At 33.3% G+C, this 25,651-nt stretch overlaps 1 long non-coding RNA gene across 1 annotated transcript; it reads left to right on the top strand.

Annotated features, from left to right (window-relative positions):
• The first annotated feature begins 533 nt into the window (after window positions 1-533).
• LOC140877068 (uncharacterized) lies at window positions 534-15,327 on the top strand. Its single transcript, XR_012149226.1, has 3 exons — window positions 534-665; window positions 859-1,064; window positions 14,776-15,327. It is a non-coding gene; the product is annotated as an uncharacterized lncRNA (long non-coding RNA).
• Window positions 15,328-25,651: the final 10,324 nt, after the last annotated feature.

Raw genomic sequence — 25,651 nt, 5'->3', positions numbered from 1 at the left:
TCCATTGGATGAACCATTTGTATATGATTCATCTCATCCATTGGATGATTGCCACCTCATGGTGGGCATGGAGGTGGACACGGGAGGTGAGCAACATAGAAAAACTTTATATATATATATATATATATATATATATATATATACAGTCATGATCCACTGCACACCAGTGTGCAGAGATTTTGTGTGCACCGCGGGATGTTCGCGCGAACATCTAAAAAAAAAATCAGATGTTCGCGAGAACATCTTAGATGTTCACGCGAACATCACAGGGTGCACACAAAATTCCTGCACACTGGCGTGCAGAGGAACAAGATTATATATATATATATATATATAGTATATTATAAATTAGTAAACCAAGTGGTGAATAGTAACTGATTTGGTGAGATTTTGATAAAATAAATTCTTCTATTAAATTTTTTTTATATCGTAAGACTTGAGGTACAAATTTAACATCACTCTTTTGAAAGAAAATTTAACATCACTCTTCTATATATATTGAGAGATTGCGTCTATATATAGAGCGAAGTCTGGGTATACTGAGTGGCATATATAGAGGGGAGATGGAAAGAGGGAAACGATCCACGCTTGTTTACATAATCATCATAGTGTTGGGGTTAATTGCATTAGGCTTCTCCATTGGTGCCGTACAACGTCGTAACCATGTAAATTATTTATTTCTTTGCTCATCTAAACACTCGTTTTAATTTTAATTTAGTTTATTTCTTTAATTTTTTTTTGGGTTTACCATAAATATCCGTGCTTAATTAATTATTTTAAGATTGATATTCAATGAAATATTTTTGGGTTACCATTAATTTATGATTTGTTGATATATATATATGGCATGGAATTCAGCTGAAAAGAAATTTTAGGAGTCGAATAAACTATGACTGCGAAACCGATGCTGCATCGACCGGATTCGGAATCGTGGCGTTCTTGCTTCTTTTCTTCACACAGATTATGGTTATGGTGGTCACAAGTTGCGTATGTGGTGGAGGCCAATCAGTTATAAGTACTGGAGGATGTTGCGTTTGCTCCATTATACTTCTCGTGTTTTCGTGGTGAGTGATGATATATAATTTTTGTGAAGTACGTACTTTCCCTAGCTAGAATCTGATCGAAAATATATCATAACTTTGAGTTCTTCATCGAACTGTTTTATATCAAACAAGCTTATGTTTTTATGTTAATCTAAATTATTATATTTTTTTCAATTTTTTTTTTTGAAAAAGGAAAAGATGTGTCTAATGTAAGGAACACGAAGTGTTTGTGTGGGTATATATATTAAACTTTTTATAGAATTTTATTTTTGTTTGTTTTACTTTTTTCCAAAAAATTTAGTAATTCATTATCGTTTTTAATAAATAGAACATTACAGATGATTTTTTTTAAAAATAATTAAATGTAATTAGAATTATAATTTATAATGAGAACCTTTTTATATATAATTTTAATTTATTCAAATTTATGGTTCTTTTACAATAAAAATTTGGTTTTAGATAACATGGTCGACAATTTGTGCATGATAGTTTAATAGGAAATTATATTTGTTATTTGTAAGGTATAATATTGGAGTTTGTCAATTAGAATTCGCATTGTCCATGGTGTTATAACACCTTAGACAACATGCAAAACATAAAATAATATATAAAAATAATAAGTAAAATAAATAAGTCCAGTGATTAACTATTCACAAGTAACTATACTTGTGAGATTGTCTTAGGGCTAAATAATCAGTAGATCTTATATCAGTTTTACAAAGTAATACTAGTAATTTTTAGGGAAAATGAGTTTTTTAGTCCAGTAACTTTATTTTCTTTGGGTTTTGGTCCAGTAACTTTTCTGATGTGGGTTTTGGTACACTAACATTGCAGTTTCAGTGTTTTTTGGTCCAACTGCATATGTGTCAGCTTCTGATTGATCCACATCATCATTTTGGACCAATTAGAAGTTGACATGTATGCAGTTGAACCAAAAAACATTGAAAATGCAAAATTAGTGTACAAAAACCCACATCAAAAAAGTTAATGGAACAAAACCAAAACATGAACAAGTTAATGAACCAAAAAACTTATTTTTCCGTAATTTTATGAAAAACAGTAAATATTAAAATTTTCAACATGTTGAGAACTCAAATAATTGCATCCTAAACTATTAGAATAATAAAGAAATCAAATGGAACTCTCGTGTATATGCCTAAACTTGAAGCAGACAGAAATATCGTTGATCGACATTATGCACAAAGTGTTGTCACTGATGTCTTCAATACCAACGACAACACAGGAAAAGCAGCGATAACCGGCTATGAAATCTTGCTACAGAGACATTCAAATTCTTAAACGTAATTCTCTTTTGAGTTTTGAATGCTCTATGAATGAGAATATAATCAAAATGGTCCTGTACGTTTGCCCATTTTGTATTTTGGTCTTGTAAGTATTTAATTTTGGATTTTGATCCTATAAGTTAAGTTATAATTGATTTTTAGTCCTTTTTTCATAGAGTTTTGACGTGACATCAAAAAATGCCGACGTGACATTGAGAAGTGATGATATGTCTCTTGTGGCATCAACACTTAAATGTCATGCATGTTTTCAAAACTGGATTGTACCAATAAAAACAGGTTTGATCCATTCGACTCGGAATCGGTCACTGATCTGATCCGAAACACTCCCAAAAATCGTTTTAACGGTTGAACCGGTCAAAAACCAAAAAATTGGTTTTTCGGTTATTTTTAAAAATTAATTCTTTATTTTTAAAATTAATTTAATATTTTTATATATATACATGATTTAAAATTTTTTCTTCATTAAAAATATTATTTATTAATATTAGAGTTTTTTAAATTAATTTATTTATTTTTAAAAATATATAACTATAATTAATATTTTGAATATATTTATATAGTTATTTAGTTTTCAAAAACTACGATAAATATATATATATTTTATTTATATAAATGTTTTAGTTTTTATAATTTAAAATATATTATTAATTATATTATATTATATAAATAGTTTTTCGATACGACCGTCGGATTACAACGGTCCAACCAATTGGATCTTTTTTTTAAGTTATATTGGTTTGATCATGGGTCCAGTTATAAAAATATTATTTAAATAAAAAAAAGATTAAAAACCAAAACATAACTAAACTTACATGACCAAATCCCAAAATTGAAAACTTACAGGACCAAATCACAAAACAAGCAAACGTATAGGACTATTTTGGCTATTATCCACTATAAATTGTCATCTCAAGTCTCCAGTTTGTTTGTACGTAGAAATCCTTTTATAGATAAAAGTTCAAGCTTGGAAATAATTTCTTGTATAGTCATACACAAATAAGGAAACAATTCTTTGCTAGGAACATGAATTTTCTTGATAATATTTAATCACCATGATACAAATAAATTCTTTATCAAGATAATATTTAAGCTATGTAAATATCTATCTGAAGACTTTTTATAATAACCATAAAAATATTTAACCTTATCATATCATATCTTTTGTCTATAATGTAAAATCCTTATATTATCATATACACACTTAATGCAAAGATTATCAAGGAATTACTATTCTTTCAATCTCCCTCTGTCTTTTTGGACAAAAATCAGCACAAACAATTTCAAACATAAACTCATATTTAGTTTAAAACACTACTCCCCTGAATTTGTAGGTCTCCGCCTTAATGTGTTAACTCTTGTGTTGGCAACACGATGGACTATATGTACAATAACACTTAGGGATTTCATTATTCATGTATTAGCGCATAAGTATGGTACAAGGGTTAGTCTAGTCCGAGCAGATTTATGTACCAAGAACACGCAACTAGAAATGTCAAGTCTTGCACAACAATCAGCTAACAGAGCTCCCTAATGTTCCAAGTCCTTCTGGGCTTTAGAAATATTTTTCTCAGCATGAGCCTTGAGAGCCTGAATGGTAGTGGGAGAGAAATCTAGAGTGGATTGTTGATGCACAATTTCATCTATGTTATCTCCTGTGTTGAAAATATCGGTCACAACATCAGCAACAGTAGTAGCAGTAGTAGATGAATTCCAAGGAAGATCAAGCTTTCTTTTCCCTCGAATCAAAGTTTCAGCAACCTTTAGATCATCAAGAAGTTCAGTGAGTTATTCAATTATGTTCGGATGAACCCCTAAGATTCCAAAACCCCAAATATCATAGATGTGAATGGTAGCTTGGTTGACTTCAAGCCTCCATCAGCAAATTGAATTATTGTCCGAAACACAAGCTTCACAAAAATTGAAGGGGCTTCTAGTCCCTATTGCAAACAAAACGAATGCTTGTGGCCTAGTCACCGTAGTAGAATTGGTAGAAAGCGTCCAGTTCTTCACAGTAGTTTTATGAAGCACCAAGTAGATGAAGATGAGTTGTGCTACAGAAAAATAATCAGGGAACTGCTTGAACATACCAGCCATGAGTATAACAGTGACTTCATGGATGTTAGGGTGGTTCCCTTCTTCCACATCAGGTGTTTTGTAGAGAGCATTTATCGTAGTAGGGGTAAAATTGTATAAATGACCTCTCACAAAATCTTTTTTATACTTGGAAAACTCCAGATCACCAACACTTGCATTGAGGTTGGCATAAAATTCCAAAACCGACTTCTTTCAGTATGGAACCACGATAGTAATGGTGGAAAATAGCTTCTGGAGCTTCAAAAACTCGAACAAGTTGAATCGACCGCGGACATCAATATCTATATTTTTCTCATAAATCATTCCTCTGTGCACATAAAGAGGCCACACAACATCACCATCTCTAGAATTGAATTTGTTGTAGAAGGCATTATTCAAATCATAATCGGCAAAGTTTTTGTTGTTTGTGATGTTGGAAACATCATCAGCAGTAGAACCATCATCAGCAGAAAGTGGTTCTGGTTCCTCATTTTGTTAAAAATCATCATCGGTGCTAGAATCCCCATAAAATTTTTCCCTCATCACTGATTTTAGCAGTTGCATCATGGGATCCCGCAGCAGTAGAAGTACATATGGAGAGCTCTCAGATGGTTGATTTTTTCCAGCATCAATTTATTTTAACATTTCAACATCAGGATCATCATTTGAGAGATGAGCAAAGAGAATGGTAGAATTAGTGGCCTTCTCTTGGCTAAAACTTTCCAAAATTTGAGCCAAAGAGGTGTCATCTTCATTAGAAAAAAGTGAGGTCTTCAGTAGCAGTTGTCTTGGTATCAACAGGAGGAGTATCCTTATCCTCACTAGATTCACTGCTCTTAGAGGCAAGAGCAAATGCAGAAGTTGATTTAGCTGGAGTGGTGGTTGTCTTCTTTCGTGCCACAAACTCATAATTTGCATCTTTTGAGTCACCTCCTGAGGTATTCTCAAGATCAACCAATTATGGGAGATCTCCTCTAAGGTATCGTTTTGATGGAGTAAAATCAGGGTTATACCATGCTTGCCTCTTGGAACGTCGAGCAATTACTATAGGAGGGTGGACTCGATTCAAAACCGAGAAATTAGGAATATTCTTGACGTCAATCTCGTTTCCTGGTTCACCAAGAGCAACAACGAAAAGAGGAATTGGTTGCTTGAGCGGTGGAATGATTTGCAAAGAGGGTTGGGAAAAGGACAACTCCAGTGTTTCAACATTGGGAGCAACATCGGATTCCTTGAAACTCATCGTGCTGCGGATATCTTGTGGATAAAAGCATGCCATTTGTGTGTATTGAAAAAGGTTATGGTTTTTGCAGAAATTTGAAGATTAAAAGATTTGAGGAAAAAGATGATAAAAGTATAGTGAGGAAGGAGGAAAATATATATAAGCAATATTAACCCTCAACAAACTCCTTAGATTCTAAATGATTCAAAGCAATCAATTACCAACAGTAATAATAGAAAAACGGGCAGATTTTTGAAGTTTTGGAAAATAAAATCACTCTAATTAAGGTAATAATCCGAGATTGACATCAACCCAAAAATTTCAATAAATAAATCCACATCAGCTAAACTCCACTAATTATTGTAAATCACAAAAATTCAATTTTCAGTAAATAGGATATTTCACCAAGTTTTGTTTGTTTACGTCGTCAAACCATGAAAAAAAATATTTACAAATATAAATTCATATGCATGTCCTATTTTATGCCTAAAACGAGTGTAACGTAAAAATATAATACAGTTATATGCACACATTATGTTCACATGTGTAGTGTTGTCTCTCGTGTTGACAAAATCTCCAACAACACATGAGTTTACAAAAAATTATTTGAGATTTTCACACTAATTAGCCTTGAAATTTTTTTTAGTTTTCTGAGAAGTGGTAGTCCGCACACTAAAAAACAGTCTTTACTGGACTTCATAATTTTTCCATTTTCTTCTAGTTCTTTATCAAGTTTGCAATCATGACATTGGTCATAAAAATTTTCAAAAGACTGAACACTGAATTTGCGAAACCAATTTTCACATGGGACAAAAACATTAAATATACGTATATCCCTCAACCATTTATTGGTTTAGTCAGAGTTCAAAAATCAAGTCCTAGTTTGTTAGAAAAGTTATTGCAGATACTTTAGTGTCAACTGGATCATTTCAACAAAGATTAATCCAATAAACAAAGCATTATCCCTGGTGTTGTAACACCGGATACAACATTAATGAATACTTATAATTCGCACATACTGAGAGAATTCCAAAGATTGGAAAATCTCTCGAAATCTAAAGCCTTAGTGAATATATCTTCGAGGTGGTTATTTTTTCAGACAAAATCTATTCTAATCATAGCTTTCTTAACCAAATCTGGAATACAGTGATGTCGAATGTCAATGTGTTTTGTGTGTGATTGTTGAACTGGTTCTTTGATATATATTCATACTTGAATTATCACAATAAACGATTTTGGGGGGGGGGGGGGGGAGTTTCTATTTTACATCCATAATCCTCTATCATTTGTTTCATCAACCACATTCAGATTCAACAGTCGAAAGTCACACACAATTTTGTTTACGACTATATCATGAAACCAAATTATTCCCAAAATGAAAACACCCTTCCGTAGTGATTTTTCTGTCATTAACATCCCCAACCCAATCAAAATCACTAAAATAACAAGGTTAGTGTTTGTTTCACTCATGTACCACAATCCTAAATCACAGTACCAGCATGTATTTTAAGATATGCTTAAAAGCTTTCAAGTGAGTCACCTTTAGATCAGATTGGTGTCGAGCACATAAAAACCACTAAATATGATATCAGGACGACTTGCAGTTAAGTATAAAAGACTTCCAATCAGCTTTGGTTCATAGGATTGTAAACACCGGTCACAACATCATCCTTTTATACTTTTTCGCATGAGCCCGGTGGCGTTTTCATGTGTTTAACACTATCACCACAAAAAAATTTCAACAGATTTTTTGCATACTTACTTTGGCACAGAAAAATACCGTCATGTAATTTCTTAGTTTGCAGTCCAATAAAAAATCATAATTCACCTACCGTGCTTAGTTGAAAAGTAGAAGAGATGCATTCAACAAAATCATCATCATGCTTTTGAAAAGAAGCACAAAAAATAATGTAATCCATGTAGACTTGACAAATAAGTAATTCGCCTTTGGAGTTTTGAATAAAATATATATTTTTTTTTTTATCAATTTCACCTTGTTTGAAGCCAATTTCAATTAGATATTTATTCAACCTACCATACCACACTCGTGGATCTTTCTTCAAACAATAAAGGGCTTTCTTTAGCTTATAAATATGATCCAAGTGTTGTGAATCTTCGAATCTCTTAGGTTTCTTCACATAACTTCTTCAATGAGAATTCCATTAAGATATGCACTCATCACATCCATTTGGTAGAGTTTAATACCTATATGACATGCAATAGCTAGCAGAAGTCGTACTAATTCAATTCGGGCAACAGGAGTAAAGGTCTCATAAAAATCAACCCCTTCAACTTGTGAGTACCCTTGAACTACAAACTTTGCCTTATTCCTAATGATGTTTTGTAATTCATCGATTTTGTTTTTTGAAAATCCATTTTGTACCAATGGAATTCCCATTATCAGGTCAAGTTCCTCATGTATGGAATTTACCCAAAATTCAATTTTCAAAGCATAATTGATATTCTTAGGCTCAATATTGGAAAAAAAAGAGTTTCTTACCTGTGAGTAGGCGGAAGTCATACATACTAACCCACTCATCTTATGGTAGTCCACTTTGAATTTAACTAGAGTTTGAATTATACCATGAGTATCTCCAATAATTTATGATGTTGGATCATTCTTCTGTATTTTGTTTGGAACATCCTTTCCATTGATTATCTCTCCGGCTTCTACATCACTTTTATGAACATCATCATGGTCAGTTACTGTTGGATTTGGTGTTGTGCTCGATGTTGTGAAATCAATGACAACACCAGAGTCCTCAAGTGAACTGGTAATTTCCAGCAATTCATCACATTATCTTCAATATTTTTTCTCTTGAGATCTGAAAAATCATCAAAAACAATATTAATAGATTTAATAATCGTTTTGGTTCTTACTTCTTAGAATAAACTTCGTATATGCACGACTATTTGTATCATATTCAAGAAAAAAACATTTATCACTTTTGAAATCAAATTTTGCTAGATGATTTCCATAATTCAGAACATAACAAATACAACAAAAAACATGAAATTATTTAAGATTTAGGCTTTTTTCCATTAATATTTCATAAGAGGTCATAGTAGAACCATATCTTCTTATGCCCAAAATATCTTTGCATTATTCTTGGTTCTCATAATCACCATACCATCTTTTGCAATGTTTTATTCTTCGTTTCAGATACTGCATTTTGTTGAGAAGTGTAATGATCAACGTAGATTACCTACTAAATAAAATAAACTTGATCAAGCATGCAATAATATTAAATAAACAATAAACAAAAATTAACATCGAATTACAAACCAAAATGCAATCCCAGTTGGTGGAATATAACTGACAACTAAAAATCCTGAGTAAAATACTCTATTATACAACTATATCGAAAACTATGTTAAATCCCTAAAAATAAGGGAACTCACAGAACCCACTGCTCGAGAACTCAACCCTACCTCGATCCTCCAGCGTAGTCTAGCCTGATACTTGCCCCGTCGAATATGGTGTCCAAACAATAAAATACTAGACATGTCCAAATACGCACAATACGATAAGCACAAGTATAAATGAAAATATGATGCATGCAATACACATAGATATGTATAAGAAGATGCTCAGTCTGGCACCTATGATTATGTAGTACCATCTGGGGTCAACTCCACGTGATACATCCACACATTCATCCTTACATCGTAGCATCATTATTTGTCATCCCGGTGTCTCCCGATGATAATCAAGCCAAAAACTGGAGGCTGAGCGACCCTAATACATGGGTTTATCTCGAAGGAGATACCAGCTCAACGTGAATATGCACATACAACATAATATTTACAAGCATTAAAACATGATTCATGGCACATAAATTCAAACATATAAGAATGTATACTTGCTGGCTATCTCAGTCATTACTTACGTACCTCGCTAAAAGCAGTCCAACAAATACCACTCTAGGATCCAAGACTACAACCAAATATTATCCACATCACTATTACTTGTCTAAAAGTATTAAGTAAGCCATAGATACTTCTTAATTCTACTAGAGATCCAAAGTTATATTTGTGTCCTTCGTCAGCCCTTTGCTGTCGAAGCCCCAAATCCTCGGCAAAGCTTTGCTACAACTTTTGGAGCGCCTTGCCAACTCTCGAACTCCACCTATGTGGCTAGACTATGAAAAAAACAACCAAGAAAACGAGAGGAAGCTGGTGAATTGGCAAGGAAATGAGATATCAGACCCATATTTATAGGCCATGATCAAAAAGTCTGATCCTGACCTTTGGATCATCCGATCTTGCATATATTCCACGCGTCTACGATTCTCGACAAGTGTCCCTGCCAAAACTTCAAACAGTGTGATCCCTACTTTGGATTGTCTGATCTCCTCCACGTGTCACCTCTTCATTAATTAAAATTGGACACTCAGCTAGTCGAGTTCTGATCATCTAGTCCTTAAGATCGGATCGTTCAATCTCTCCTGATCATTGGATCATCAATCTTTCTTCCAACCTAGTGGACTTCGGATGGTTCAATCCCTAGTTCAGATTGTCCAATCTCCATTAAAATTTTGAAGTCCGGAATATTTATTTATTCCCAATTAAGCTCTTGATTTGTCCAATTGATCATCTTTAATCATCTTTAGTCATTAAACACATGAATTAAGATGTGGGCTACTACGAAGAGTCTTTGAGGCACAAAACTCATGTGATATGCATTTCTTTTCACATAAACCTAAAAACGATGAGTTTTCAAATTTTTTACCATGATCAGTCATGATCCTTCCCATCTTCAAGTTATGCAAGCTAGTAATCTTTGTATATAGTTTTTTGAAAACATCAATATTATCTTATTTCTCTCTAACAAATCTTATCCATGTAAAACGTGAGAAATCATTAACACATACCAAAGCTTACTTCTTACCTCTACAACTTTCCACTTCCCTAGGACCCATTAAGTCCACATGCAAAATTTCAAGATACCGTGTTGTCCCACAGTGTTGTAATACGGGTTGTGACACACGAGTTTGCTTACTTTTTTGGCATGAACCACATATATGTGGAACTCCAGACATTATGTCTGGCACTCCTCTGAAATCTTAATACCTACCCGGATTTTTCAAGGTCTTGAATTTGCATGTCCTATATTTTGGTGCCATAAGTCAAGATGATCTTGATTCGTGAGTCTACATACTAGATCCTCTTCAAGTTGATAGCATTTAACTATTGATCGTGTACCTGTCATAACACACATGTTAGCATTATCAAAAACTTTGCAAATATTCTTATCAAACTTTACATGCAAGTCATCATCGCACAATTTACTAATAGAGATTAAATTTGCATTTAGTGCCGATATGCAGAACATTATGAAGCTTTGAAAATCCTTTCACATTCAATGTCATTTTGCCAAAAATTCTCCCTTTTGCACGACCACCATAGGTCACTTTACCACTCATTTGTTAAATGTAGTCCGTAAGATACTCTTTTGAACCTATCATGTGATGGGAGCTTCTACTATCAAAATATCAGTGCCCTCTAGTGTTAGTTTTAGAAAAAAACCTGATATGTATAGGTTTGAAACAGTAATGAAAAACAAAAATATTCTTCCATTGTCTTGGCCTTTGTGTAGGAATCCGATCTTTAGAAGGACTTTTCTTGATTGGAGGGATAAATAGTGAAGTCTTAGAAGTGTTACTTCCTTCTTTCACAAAAATAGTTGGTTTCGATGACTCTCTAGTTTGAAACACGCTGCTACTAAAACCAATTCTAGATTTGCCATCTTTGCCCATAATTAAAATAAACTCGAGCTTGGATTTATTGGAATTTAACCTAGCAAGTGCCAAGGTTTCTTTTTCAATCTCCCCTTTTACTTTGCCTAGCTAGTTCAAGATTTTTTTTACTCATCAGAACTTCTAGCTTAGCCACAGTAGACTTTAAATCAGCATTTTATCTAGAGAGAGTTGTATTAAGCTTGTTTAACTTAACCCAATCATTATACAAATCCTCATAAATTTCCCGAACACTTTCCAAAGTAATTTCCTCAGCTACCAATTCTCTTGATCACTGAAACCATCAGAATTAGAAGCAGCAAAACATATTGTCTTTTTTCCTGTGTTACACCCAGGTGTTGCAACAAAGGAGGCACCACCAAGTTGATTTACTTGAAAATTTTTCTTACCATCCAGCAAATCAGTTAGTGAGATATGATATTCTTCATCATTTTCCTATTCTTCCTCATAATCATCATCACTTAGGGAGGTATTCATACCTTTGAGAAGTCTATTTGCACATTCATTCGCATAATTTTCATATCCTTGACATTCCATGCACTGCACTTTATCAAGATTTTTGGTAGAAGACTAATTCTTACCCTCATACATTTGTCGAGGTCCTTGAGATGACACTAATTAATAGGATTTATCTGGAGCAGGAGAAAAGTAGAAGCTTTGATAATTGTCCTCTTTTTTTGCTTTTCTTCTTTTCTCTCATTACTTTTAGATCGATAGTCACCAAATTTCTTTGTGATTAAAGAGATTGAGTCATCTCCTATATCAGATTCATTCACTTCATGTGTCATTTGTAAAAAATATTTTTCAGAATAATTGGATACATGAAAATCAATTGTCTTACCTTTGTCTTGGTTTTGTTCTTCCATATCCATCTCTATGTACGGAGAGAGCTTATCATTTCATCTAGTCCCATGAAAAATGTATCCTTAGATTCATATGCCCAAAACCTTTTTTGTTAAATCTCTTCGGGCTGGATCAAATAACTTTGATAACAAGTCTTTCATTCCCAATTGGCTCTCCAAGAACAAAAGTTTCATTGGATATGGCCTTCAACAAACAATTGTATTCCATGATGGTTTCATTTTCTTCCATTATTAGCTTTTGAAATTTGGATGTTAGGAGTCATATTCTTGTTCTCTTCATGTTCGTGGATCCTTCACAGTGAGTTTGAAGCTTCTCCCAAGCATCCTTAGCGCAAAAACACGTACCAATCAGATTAAACATATTCATATTAACAAAAGTGAAAATATCATTAATAGCTTTGTTATTATAGTTTGAATTCGAGATCTCATCAGCTGTCTATTCGACTTTTGGTTTGGCTACACTTTCACCGTTTGAATTTAATTCTTTCATTGGTGCTTTCCATCCATATACAACTCGTTGTCAGGCCCTTGCGTCAGTAGAGTTGATGTATATGCACAAATTTAGTTTCCAAGGGCCATATAAATGGTTTCATCCATAATTGGTGGACGAATTGCAACTTTAGACTATTGAGTGTCCATGAAAAATCTACAAAAACAACCAGGAACTCACTTTAGTAATGTCATAAGTTCGGCTCTAATGCTACTTGTAAGGTTTAATATTGTAGATTTGTAGTTTATCAATTAGAGTTCGTGTTGTCCACTGTCTTACAACACTAGAGCCAACATGCATCAGAAAATAATATATAAAAAATAAGTAAAATAAAAAGACCAGAGATTAATTATGCACAAGTAACTAGTATTTTTGTGGGTGCCATAGGGCTAAATAATCACTAAAAAATTGTATATCAATTAATCTTACAAAAAAATAATACTGGTGATTTGTGAAAAAAAAAGTAAATACTAAATTCCTCAACAAGTTGAGAAAACAAATTACATCCTAATATCTTAGAATAATAAAGAAATAAGATGCAACTCCAGTATGCCTAAACTTGAAGAACACCAAAATATTGTCGATCAACACTATGTGCTAAGTGTTGTCTTCGATATCTTTAACACCAACAACAACATAGGGAAAACAGCGACAACCGTCACAAAAACTTTCTTCAGAGACCTTAGAATTCTTCAACGTTATTCTTTTCTGAATGCTCTATTAATTCTCGTCTCAAGTCTCCAGTTTGTTTGTACGCAGGAATCCTTTTATAGCTAAGAGTCCAAGCTTTAAAATAATTCCTAGTAGATTTCTAAACAAATAAAAAAATAATTCTTTGTTAGGAACATGACTCTTCTTGTTAACATTTAATACCATGAGACAAATAAATTCTTTATCAAAATAATATTTAATCTAGGTAAATATCTATCTGTAAATTTTCGATAACAACCATAGAAATATTTGACATTATCATGTCATATATTTTTGTCTAGCTAGAAGGCAAAATCTTTATATTATTATATACACGGTTAAAACAAAGATTATCAAGGAATTAATATTCCTTTCAGTATTTTTGATCTTATCAATTTTTCATTTTTTTCAATATTATAGGTCGATTCATTATTAGTCTACTAATTTGAAACTTTCTAAATTTTGGTCATTTTTCATCCCAATTATACTAAGAAGAATTTGGGTAAGTTAGTAATGGTTGGTGACATATCATCATGTTTCGCGGCCTCGTCACTACTATGATGCAAAAAACTAGAATACAAAAAGTGCAAATTAGTGAATTAAAACAGTTAATTGTACGACAACATGACCAAAATAAAAAACATGTGTATTACATACCAAAAATATAATGTAATTCTCTTATAATAATATCATTTTTATAAGTTAGAAAATTATTAAAATTGGTCTTGTATGTTGGGTTCATTATGTTTTGCTGCTCTAATTAGTTAAATTTAGATTTTGCAACAACTAATGTTGTTTTGTAATTTATTCATTTTTATCATCTCAGTGACCATGTAACTCTCATCATTGCTCATGTGACATTAGATATTATTAAATTATATTACCTAGCTCGAGCTCTTTTAATACTGAGGTGAAGATCATGACTAAAACCGCAGAAGAAATGATGTTCTTTTTCAGATTCAACTAATTGGATGATAAATAATAAAAACAATCAGGTCAACTTATAGATATGATTTATTTTCTCTTTTATATTTGCACCCCATAGATTATAATATAACAAAGATATATAATGGGATTGCAAACAATAATTTATATTTTGTCACATATTTTTGAAAATGAAAAAAGTTCAATTAACTCTCTGCGTTTTCAAATCAAAAGCACATACATCTTCATATTTTCAAATTTTGATCATGCACCACTTGTCCGTACTTGTTTTTACGGGTGTTTGTGTTTGATCATTTCACAGAAGTAATGTATGTTATTATCATTTTCAAAATATTGAATGCATGCTAACATCAAACAAGTTAAATAATTTCAATGGAATTTTACAGGTTATCATTTTTATCAGCTGAAATAAATCTACTAGCTGCTATGGTGGTCAACTCTTCGTATCACGGGGGACATTATGGGCGCAGTAACTACACGGAGACCTTCTCTTGCTCAGCGAGCAAGGTCCTATTCCTTCGCGGAGCCATTTTAGCAGTTGTAACGATGATTTTTAATGTGTTGTATTACATGTGCTACACCATGACTCCGACTCACAAGCGCCTCGAACAAATCGATCTTCCAGCAAATCCAACTATCGGGATGACCCCTAGTGCATAACGGAGGTAATCATAAACGAAACGTTGTCTTTGGTTCGTTTACAATGGTTTGAAAAAGAACATTTTCATGGAAAATATTGTTTTCTTTTAGTTTGAAATTTATGTTTTGGGAATATCATGTTTAATTTGTTTGTTTGTTTGTTAAAAGTTAGATATTATGTCGCCTGAGCAATGAGTATCAAATCAAGGAACTATTAGTTTATTTTACTCAAATTTAGTAATTGGCTGCACGTGTTTGTAAAATAATAAATATAATTTGTTTGTTTCAATGCAAAAATGTTGTTTCTCCCCTCCCAATATATAATTGTCCATGATCCTTTTTCCCGATAAATAATTGCCCCAAATGGACGATCAATAAACATGGGATTTTTTAGCTCGTGAGTAGCGAACTATTATATATATATAATAAATAATTAAAATGTTCGAAATATATTTATTTAATTATATTTTATTAATAAAATATTAAATCTTATGAGTGACTCACGAACTATCTAACAAAATAATTTTGGTTCAAATTTGGCAAAAAAAAAATCGATAAATTTAAACACGAAACAAATATTTTTGAACCGGCTTAAAAAACTTATGAACCAACTTATTTATTTACACCCCCAAACACGAAACAAATATTTTTGAACTGGCTTACAAAACTTATGAACAGACTTATTCATTTAAACCCCTACTATATATCGACATTTATACCTGAGGTATCATATTATATTTTTTCTTTTTTTCCATAGCTGAAATTACATATATATACATTAAAATGTTGAGGCCACTAACAATTATGATTGAAGACTGATTAATTTTCCCGAATGGGCTACCCCAAAGTCAGCCTAGTTGGGGATTCTTTGTTGAATGCCAATATGTATTTTTAGCATATGACGATCGAAGTCAAAGTTAGTGGTAATAGTGAAATTCAAAATTTTTTAAATTGTACAATATTTCAAGAAATGAGATTGATGTAACTCGTGATTTTGGCTCTGATATCAATTACAGGATAGAGAAGTGTTGTCGATTTATTAAAAGCTACAGTTGGTGGTAATTGTACAACTCAAAATTTTTAACGTGCACAATAGCGTGATTGTATCCCTACAATCAGATATAATTATTGCATCCCAAAAAAAATACCATAGAAATTACACGATTTAAAACATATGAATTTTGAAATGATTTGACGTCTTAACAAGAATAATTGATAATATAATAAAGGAAGAATACTTTTTTGGTCCATTAACTTGTCCATGTTTTGGTTTTAGTCCATTAACTTTTTCAAAGTAGGTTTTGGTACACTAACTTTTAATTTTCAGTGATTTTGGTCCACCTGAAAAATACTGGCATGTATCAATGTATAGTTGATACATATGCAGTTAGGCCAACAGTTTATTAGGAATCACACTCTTTTTTATTAACCACAACAATATATTTTTAATAAGTTTAACCAAGTCTCAGAAAGACAAAACAATTAAACAAGATTTGATCAAGAATATGAAAGAATATTGTAAGGAATACACATTCATTTTAATCTCCTCTTTTTGTCTTTGTGGAAGAAATACACATAGACAACTGCAATTAACTCCCCTTGCTAAAGCTCCCCCAAAATTTGATCATGTCAGTAGTGAGTGTTGTTTGATCGTGTTGGCAACACCAGATCATAACACTTTTCGACTCAGATTTGAAGTTAATATCATCTCATATCTTAGAATATTTAAGTTAGCTTAAGATAAATGGATCAGAGCAAGGGTGAATCAAAATAGATATATTGAGACTAAAAGAACTTAATAAAACAAGAAAGCACAAAATCTAAAGACAATCTAATCAAAATATTCTTCTTCTTCTTTAGTATCTTCTTATGTCCCTTTAGTGAACTTGAATTATCTTCTCTTTTTTGTTAGGTATGGCCAATCCTAACTTCTATCGATACTCAACCAATAATACTTCATGATACTCAATGTATTCTTTGGATTGAAGAATCTTCATCTCAGCATGCGCCATTTGAGCTTGAATGAGAGAGGAATCCGATAATATTATATAAGTGGAGTGAATTTTGCTGTCAGAGGCATGCTCAGTGTCGCAACACTTAGTGCAACAACGGAACAAGGAAGGCCAATATTGAGATTGTCTTTGAGCAGTGCAAGAGATACCTTCATCAGTTCATCTCCAGCAATCATATCTTCATCAATTTCCTTTTCGAATCCTTGAGACTCAAGGATCCCAAAAATCTGAGAAGGAAAACGAAGCTTGGTTGCTTTAAATCCACCTTCTGCAAATGCTAGAACCGTATAAAAGATCAGTTTGCCAAAATTAAAGGGAGATTGACTCCGAATTAATGGCAAAAAAAAGCTAGTGTCTGTGGTCTTGTAACCACTGTAGTGTTGGTAGAAGGCGTCCAATTCCTAATAGATAGCTTGTGCACAAAGAAGAAACAATGAACCTTGTAGGCAATACTAGTTTGGCTTGATGGATCGGGAATTGAATGACCATTCCTTCAATTAGCACTGTAGTGATATGATTGATGTCATCAGTTATTTCATCATTCTCCACATCCAGAGTATTGAAGAACTCATTTATCAAAACATGAGTGAAATTGTAGACTTTACCTCGAACATAGACTTGTCAAAACTAAGCAGAGCGCTCATCACCGGCTCGAGATGAAAGGTGGTTGTAGAATTCCATAACCAATTTTTTGGAAAAGTGCCAACAACAATAACTGTAGCAAACAAATCTCATTGCTGCAAAAAAAAAATCACCAAATTTTGCCTTTTGAAGGATTCTTCATCTATGTTCCTTTTTTTTCCAAAATTCTCTGATGACATAGATGTGCCAATCATCAACAAAGGAATCCAAATAAAACTAGATGTCGAAGGCCAAAGATGGATCCAATTCTCCATCAGCTTCTGCAGTTTCCATGGTGTCACCCTCAGTTTTGGAAATCCTCAATATCCATCTCTTCTTCATTTGCAGACTCATAATTGTCTGCTTCTTCATAATCTTCTTCCTCGGAGCTGGAGGAGGAAGAACATTTGTAAAATTGAAGCATGTTCTATTCATATTCTTGTAGTATTTCTACATCAGGTTATCTTCAGATGGACTAGGAGAAGGAACATAAGATTATGTCTTTGATTGTTTGAGGCTATCCATAAATTGGGCCAAATAAGTCTCGTTTTTATCAGAAAAATAAAGCTCGGTAGAATCATGTAATGACCCATTCTAGAATCACAAAATAATTAAAGTCTAAGCTTGCAATAAAGATCTTTTAATAATCAATAAAACCAACAAAAACTTAAAATGATACAACTAAAAACCCTAGTAGAATACAATCGGTACTGAAATCAAGTATAGCCAAATGTTATACAACCCCAATGAATAACAGAACTAAAAATACACTAATAGAAATTTGGTACGGTACAAATTCAACCCTACTGCAGTTTAACGACCGCTATCTCCCTGTCCATCCAACCTAAGCCATATCCCTTAGAATGGGGTTCTAGAACAAAAAAGAGGACATGCGCTAACAACGCTTAGTACAAAAGTAAGAGTAAAAACATGTCATGAATGCTAATGCAAAATGAAAGTGTACCAAAAACATATCATGGTAGAAAAACTCTTGCTCAAACAATAGACGTCATGATATGTAACACACTGGACTGCCACATCAAGAGGTACTTCTATACCATAAGAATAAGTGGATACAAGAAACGGGCCCAAATCCACGGAATCCATCTATATAACTCGGGACTGAGCAACCCCTCTACTGCTAATATTAAAATATAGGTTTAACATGATAATGCGTATATCAATAATAACCGTGGCATCAGAGGCGTAGCTAGAAAATTTACTGACCCTGGGCTAATTAACTTCAAGAAGAGAATTTACACCATTAACGTTAACTATAAATATGAAATAATATCACGGAACAAGATAAAACTACTGAAGACGTGCCCTACAGTTTTTCATACAATAAAACTCATCAATTATTGAATTAGTGTTTATATTCGCAACAAATTCTCTTTCAATGTAGCAATCAAAGAATATGCCAAAAACTCTTCTCCCATCTAATTATTTTGAAGTGAAGTTTAAGAATTTTCATATCTGAGAATGATCATTATGTTGTTGAAGTAAAAAACCAATATACAAGCTACAAATAAAAAATTAATGAAAACCCAAACAAATACAAAAAATACAAATATAATAAAGTCCAATAATTCAAAAAAAATAAAATATATCACCTCAAATAAAAAATTGATTTACTCAAACAAATAAGCACAAACATACACTGTCCTGGCTACCACAAATATTTTATGTATTCTTTCTTCGTCTCTCCATGCATATAATCTGGCATGAAAGACATATACAAAATCCAATCATTTTAAGTTCCATAATATATTGTATTTTATTCTACTGCCTCAATTTTTAAATCTAGGATTGAGAAGATTACTGTTTATGAAATGAAATAATTTTAATTTAAATGATGTGTGATTGTATTCGGTCATGAGTTTGTATGAATGATAAAATTAGAGAATATATGCACTTTAATGACTTGGAAACATCAACACAAATTAACAAAATTAAGCACGAATAATCGACACAAAATAGCACGACTTAATCTGGAAAAATCGATACAAATAAAAAACTAATCTGTACAAATCAAAATTTGATGGATAAAAATTAACACAAATTTGAAAAAAAAAAAAACCTTTGAAAAACCGAAGAAAAACTTGGGTAGAAATAGAGCTAGGGCTTCAGTCTCCATCTTGGTTTGCGATTTACACCCAAAATTGGTATCAAAATGAAGCTTATTGGATGCGAAACAACAATCCTCTATCAATTTTGAGGTTTCGTCAGTTGAGGAGCGCGTGTCTTTGACAATTTGTAGCGATTGAGTTTTAGGTAGTGCTTGGAAGAGCTTCTAGTAAGAACTTCTCACCTTTTCCTTCATAAAGTTTTGAATTTTGTGAAGGAAAAGTTGAGAAGTGTTTTTTAGAATCTCTCCCAAACACTGCGTACCTTAACCCAGGAGATGAGAGAAATAGATTTTGATTGGTTGTTTCTGATGTGAGTTTGTACGTTATTGGGCTCAACCATCTAATGGGCTAATATAATTGTTAGGCTCAAAACTAATTTATGTAGGGCTGAAATCCAATTTTAAAGAAGCCCATATATACCATTACTTTAAAAAAATCTAGCCTGGGACAAAGCCCACCACATCCTTTGGGGTGGCTCCATCCCTGCATGGCATAATAAATGAACACAAGTCATGTCATATAAGTCATGCAAATATAGAACATGCATACTAAATCAGGATATTTCGGATAGTACGTCCGTATCTCTCTATTAAGCAACTCAAGCAACTTAGCAACATTGGATCTCTAGTCCAAGCCTATAAACAGATAATTATTATATCAAATTGTTTATAAAAAGCCTTAATTAGACTAATAGCTACTCAGACTAATCAGAGTCTAGACTTATGATTGCATCCGTTGTTACCACTTTGATGTGATGGCCTCAAACCCTAGGCACAACTTTGCTATGATCTCGGTAGCGCCTTGCTATCATCCCGCCTTCAAACCGACACCTAAAACTGCTTGAAGTAAGCTACAATTTGACAAATCAAAGTGAGAAATCTATGAGGAAATGACTGTCTCGAGCCCCTATATATAGGCAAGGATCGAACATTTTGATCTCTCGATCGGACCTTCAGATCATACTTTGGAGCTTGCAATCTTTCTATCGGAGTTTTCAATCTCTATCCACTGAATGCATGTAGTCCGATTGGACAACACACTACTGCTGATGGGGGTTCGGACCTTCCAAACTGGGTTTCAAAGCTTTAGATCTACGTCACGTCAAGTCACCAATCAGAAAGCTCATACTTCGAGACTAGGATAATCATAACAAAACAATGGTGGAAACAATCTCTCAATACAATACTACAGTTACAATTACAATTGAATTTCTCAAAGGAAATTATAATCAAACAACGCTGGGTGTTCCAAACGCATACAATTTTCTAACTCCCAAGTTGCCTTTTCAGCACCTCGACGTTGCCACTGAACCATGACTATATGAATGTGCATATTCCGAAGTACCTTGTGCTTCTTGTAAAACATCTTGAGCGGTCTCTCCACCTATGATAAATCATGTTCTAACTAAACCTCTGTCGGATGTAGAATGTGAGACTCATCTTCAATATACTGACAAAGTAGCAATACGTAGAACACATTGTGAATGATAGAGAGATACGGTGTTAATGTCTAATGATAAGTCACATCTCCAACCTTCTCTATTATCTCAAGTGGAGCAATGAATTTTGACTTGAACTTTCCCATCAAACAGAATCTCATCACCTTCTGGAAAGGTAAAACTCGCAGAAAATGTGTTCTTCCACCTCAAAATGCAATGGTCTGCTCTTGGTGTTGGCATAATTGGCTCATCTGTCGTGCGCGGTCCTGATCTTTTTCTTAATCAACTCAACTTTGTCAACATTCTTCTGGATCAACTCTATTCCTTCAACCTCTCTTTCCCCTACTTCATCCTAAAATAAGGTTGTTTGACAACGACGACCATAAAGAGCCTCAAACGATGACATGCCAATATTGCGATGATAGCTATTGTTATATACGAACTCTATCATCAGTAAGTAATCTTGCTAGGGCAACCCAAAATCGTTCATTGAATTCCTTAGCATATCCTCCAATGTCTTTAGTCCTTTTGGGTTGACGTTAGTCTTTGGGAGATATGTAGTACTCAAAAGCAAAGTAGTGTCAAGGCTCGCTGAAAGATACCCCAAAACCATGAGGTGAACCTTGGATTTCTATCATTGAATATGTGTTAGAACATAATTGGGGGGGGGGGGGGGGGGATTTAGGTTCTATTGAAAACTTTAGCAATTTAAAGCGATTATGCAAGTATGCAAGCGAAAGACTTAAGCAATCAAATAATAAGTGCGGTAAATAAATGCGTAATGTAAATAAAGAAGTAAAAGGGATAAGAGATGTTTATGGAAGTTCGACGATAAATCGTCTACGTCTCCCCTTCTTGGTTAAGTCGATTAACCAAGGATCCACTAGCACTTCGAACGTCTTGGCCTTGATGGCTCCAAGGATAGCCTTACAACTTGACACGATCACCGTGCCGATACAACTCAACACTCTTGGCCTTAAGGGCTCCAAGGATAGCCTCAACACAACACTTGGCTTCACACTCAAGTGCTTACAACGATAGCACAACACACTTGGCTTCACACTCAAGTGTTTACAACAATAGCACAACCAACTCACAAACTATTTTTACAAACACTCTCAAATATATCACACAAACACTTTGATAGTGAGAAATTGCTTGCAAAGGAGAGAAGAGATGAGTTGGGATGTCTTCAAATGAACTTGGATGGCCTCTATTTATAGTTGCAAAGATTTGAATCTGATTTGAGTGCTTGGAGCGAGTGTTAAGAAGTCAAGGAGAGACAAAAAAAGTGTTCGACGCCGCTTCCATCTTTTTCCCAGCACTGAGCGGATTTTGTGTAAAAATCATATCTTCCAATCTAACCGTTGGATTGATCTGAAATTTGAACTGAAGCTTTAAAACATCCAGATATTCATTCTGAACGGTAGAGATTTGATTGGAAATAGTCAAACATTTCCAGTAATTTTCTGAATTCACTTCATCATGTTTTCGAACCTGTTCTGTGCAACAAATTTGAAAAATTCATATCTCTTAATCCATCCGTTGGATTGACTGGAAATTTGGACAGAAGCTTTATAACATCATAATACTGAATCTGATCGGTGAAGAGTTGATTTGGATTTCGTAAACATTCCCAGTTATTTTCTGAATTCGAATCTTCATGGTTTCATTCCTTGCAGAAGTGGGTACTGTGCAGCATATATGGAAAAATTCATATCTCTCATTATAGCCGTTGGATTGCTCTCAAATTTGGACAGTACTTGTAACACTTCTTTATCTATATTATGACTGGTGGAGATCCGATTTGGAGTCATAAAAAATTTCCAGTAATTTTCGGAAGTTGCTGCTCTATACTTTGGCTTCTTCTTGTCTTTTTCTTCATATCTCTTAACAATGTTCCATCCATTCAATGAGCAATACAAGACTTTATAAATACATGTATAGCTTCAAAATAACTTTCAATAATTTATTTTTCAACAAATCTAATCTGCAAAATCTCACTTTAAATGGTTAGTAACAATTAACCGAGTTTTGTAATCATCAAAACATAATATTATGAGACTTGTTAATGCATTAAAAACATTAATCTCATAACACGAGATTTGTATGCGTTTAAGGCGTAACAATCTCCTCCTTTTTGATGATCACAAAACTTGGTTGAATAGGAGAAATAAATGTACAATATTAAATAAATAATTTAAATTTGCACAATATAATTGCATGAATAAAACTCCCCCTAAATTAAACAATTAGTGAAGAAGAATTTGTTTATCAAATAACCGATTTTAGTGAAGAAGAGTTTGTTTATTAAATAACCGATTTTATTCTTCATGCATTTAACCATACTAACTCTCCCCTTTATTTAAAGTATTTAACCAAACTAATTCTCCTCCTTTTTGTGATAATCAAAAAGACTGAAAAAGTATGAAAAAACATGAGAATTGAAATATGATTTCTAAAATGTAACACATAAATTTCACATAAATAACAAAATATGAGCGTATAATATTGAATAAATACAATTAATTTGTATTATCCAAAATTAAGTTGCTCGAATTTTATATTAAGCTCCCCCTTAATATGTCATTATCTTTAGAATATGTCAACAAGTGATTACAACTCAATCATGCCAAGTTCACCATGCAAACGAATAAAAGTATTTTCATCTAGTGATTTTGTAAAAATATCGGCAATTTGATTTGACGTGTCAACATATTGAAGTTCAACTTCATTTCGTTCGATGTGGTCACGAATAAAATGATGACGAATGTCAATATGTTGGGTGCGCGAATGTTGAATCGGATTCTTTGTTAGACATATGGCGCTAGTGTTGTCACAGAAAATAGGGATTTTTGAAAAAGAGACGCCATAGTCGAGCAATTGATGCTTCATCCAAAGAATTTGCGCACAACAACTACCAGCAGCCATATATTCGGCTTCGGTCATTGACAACGCAACACAATTTTGTTTCTTTGAAAACCAAGAAACTAAACAGTTTCCTAAAAAGAAACAAGTTCCACTAGTGCTTTTTCGGTCCACCTTATATCCACCAAAGTCGGCATCACAATATGCTTTTAAATCAAAGAAAGAATTTTTCGAATACCACAAGCCGAGATTTGGAGTATTTGAAAGATATTTGAAAATGCGTTTTAAGGCGAACAAATGTGATTCCTTTGGACATGATTGAAATCGTGCACACAAGCAAACACTAAACATAATGTTCGGTCTAATAGCAGTAGCATAAAGTAAGGAGCCAATCATACTACGAAAGAAAGATTGATCTACAGTTTTACCATTTTCATCCTTGTCGAGTTTGATTGCTGTGCTCATCGGTGTGGATGATGATTTTGTGTTCTCCATCCCAAACTTCTTTAGAATCTCCTTGATGTATTTGCTTTGGTTCACAAAGAACCCATCTTTGCACTGTTTTATTTGCAATCCGAGGAAATAATTAAGTTCCCCCATCATGCTCATCTCAAAGTGATCCTGCATCAACTTAGAGAATTCTTGACAAAGAGTTTCATTAGTAGAACCAAAAATTATATCATCAACATAAATTTGCACAATCAATAAATCATCTTTGACATTTTTGGTAAACAAAGTAATATCAATCTTTCCTCTTGAAAAATCATTTGAAATAAAGAAAGTTGATAGTTTTTCATACCAAGCTCGAGGAGCTTGTTTCAAATCATACAAAGATTTGTTTAGTCTATACACATGATCAGGTAAAGAAAGATCAACAAAGCCATCAGGTTGTTCAATATAAACCTCTTCTTTCAATTCACCATTAAGAAATGCACTATTGACATCCATTTGAAATAACTTGAAATTTCTAGAGCAAGAAAAAGCAAGTAGCATACGAATAGATTCTAGTCTAGCAACAGGCGCATAAGTTTCATCATAATCTATGCCTTCTTCTTGACTATATCCTTTAGCAACAAGCCTAGCTTTATTTCTAGTGATAGTGCCATGCTCGTCAAGTTTATTCCTAAACACCCATTTAGTAAAAATGATAGATCTATCATGCGGCCTAGGAACAAGAAACCAAACATCATTGCGTTTAAACTCATTCAACTCATCTTGCATTGCAATTATCCATGCATCATCTAATAAAGCATCATCTATGCACTTAGGTTCAACATGCGAAACAAAGGCAAGATGATTAAAAATATTATTAAGAGAGGATCTAGTAGTTACTCCCTTCGAAGGACTTCCGATGATAAGATCCATTGGGTGATCTTTGTGAAGCGTCCAATCCTTCGGAAGTGGTGTTTTCTCAACGGAAACATCTATATCATTTAGGCTTGAGGAAGCCAACTCTTCTTCGAGTAATTCTACATCATGTTAGTGCGAACAATAGTAGACATAGATTCATCAAAAATAACATGCATAGATTCTTCAACAAGTAAAGTGTGTTTAT

This window comes from Henckelia pumila, chromosome 2 (genome assembly GCF_033568475.1).
Source record: "Henckelia pumila isolate YLH828 chromosome 2, ASM3356847v2, whole genome shotgun sequence".
Taxonomy (NCBI): Eukaryota; Viridiplantae; Streptophyta; class Magnoliopsida; order Lamiales; family Gesneriaceae; genus Henckelia; species Henckelia pumila.
The sequence above is the reverse complement of the archived record's forward strand: the minus strand, read 5'-3'. Positions and strand labels throughout refer to the sequence as shown.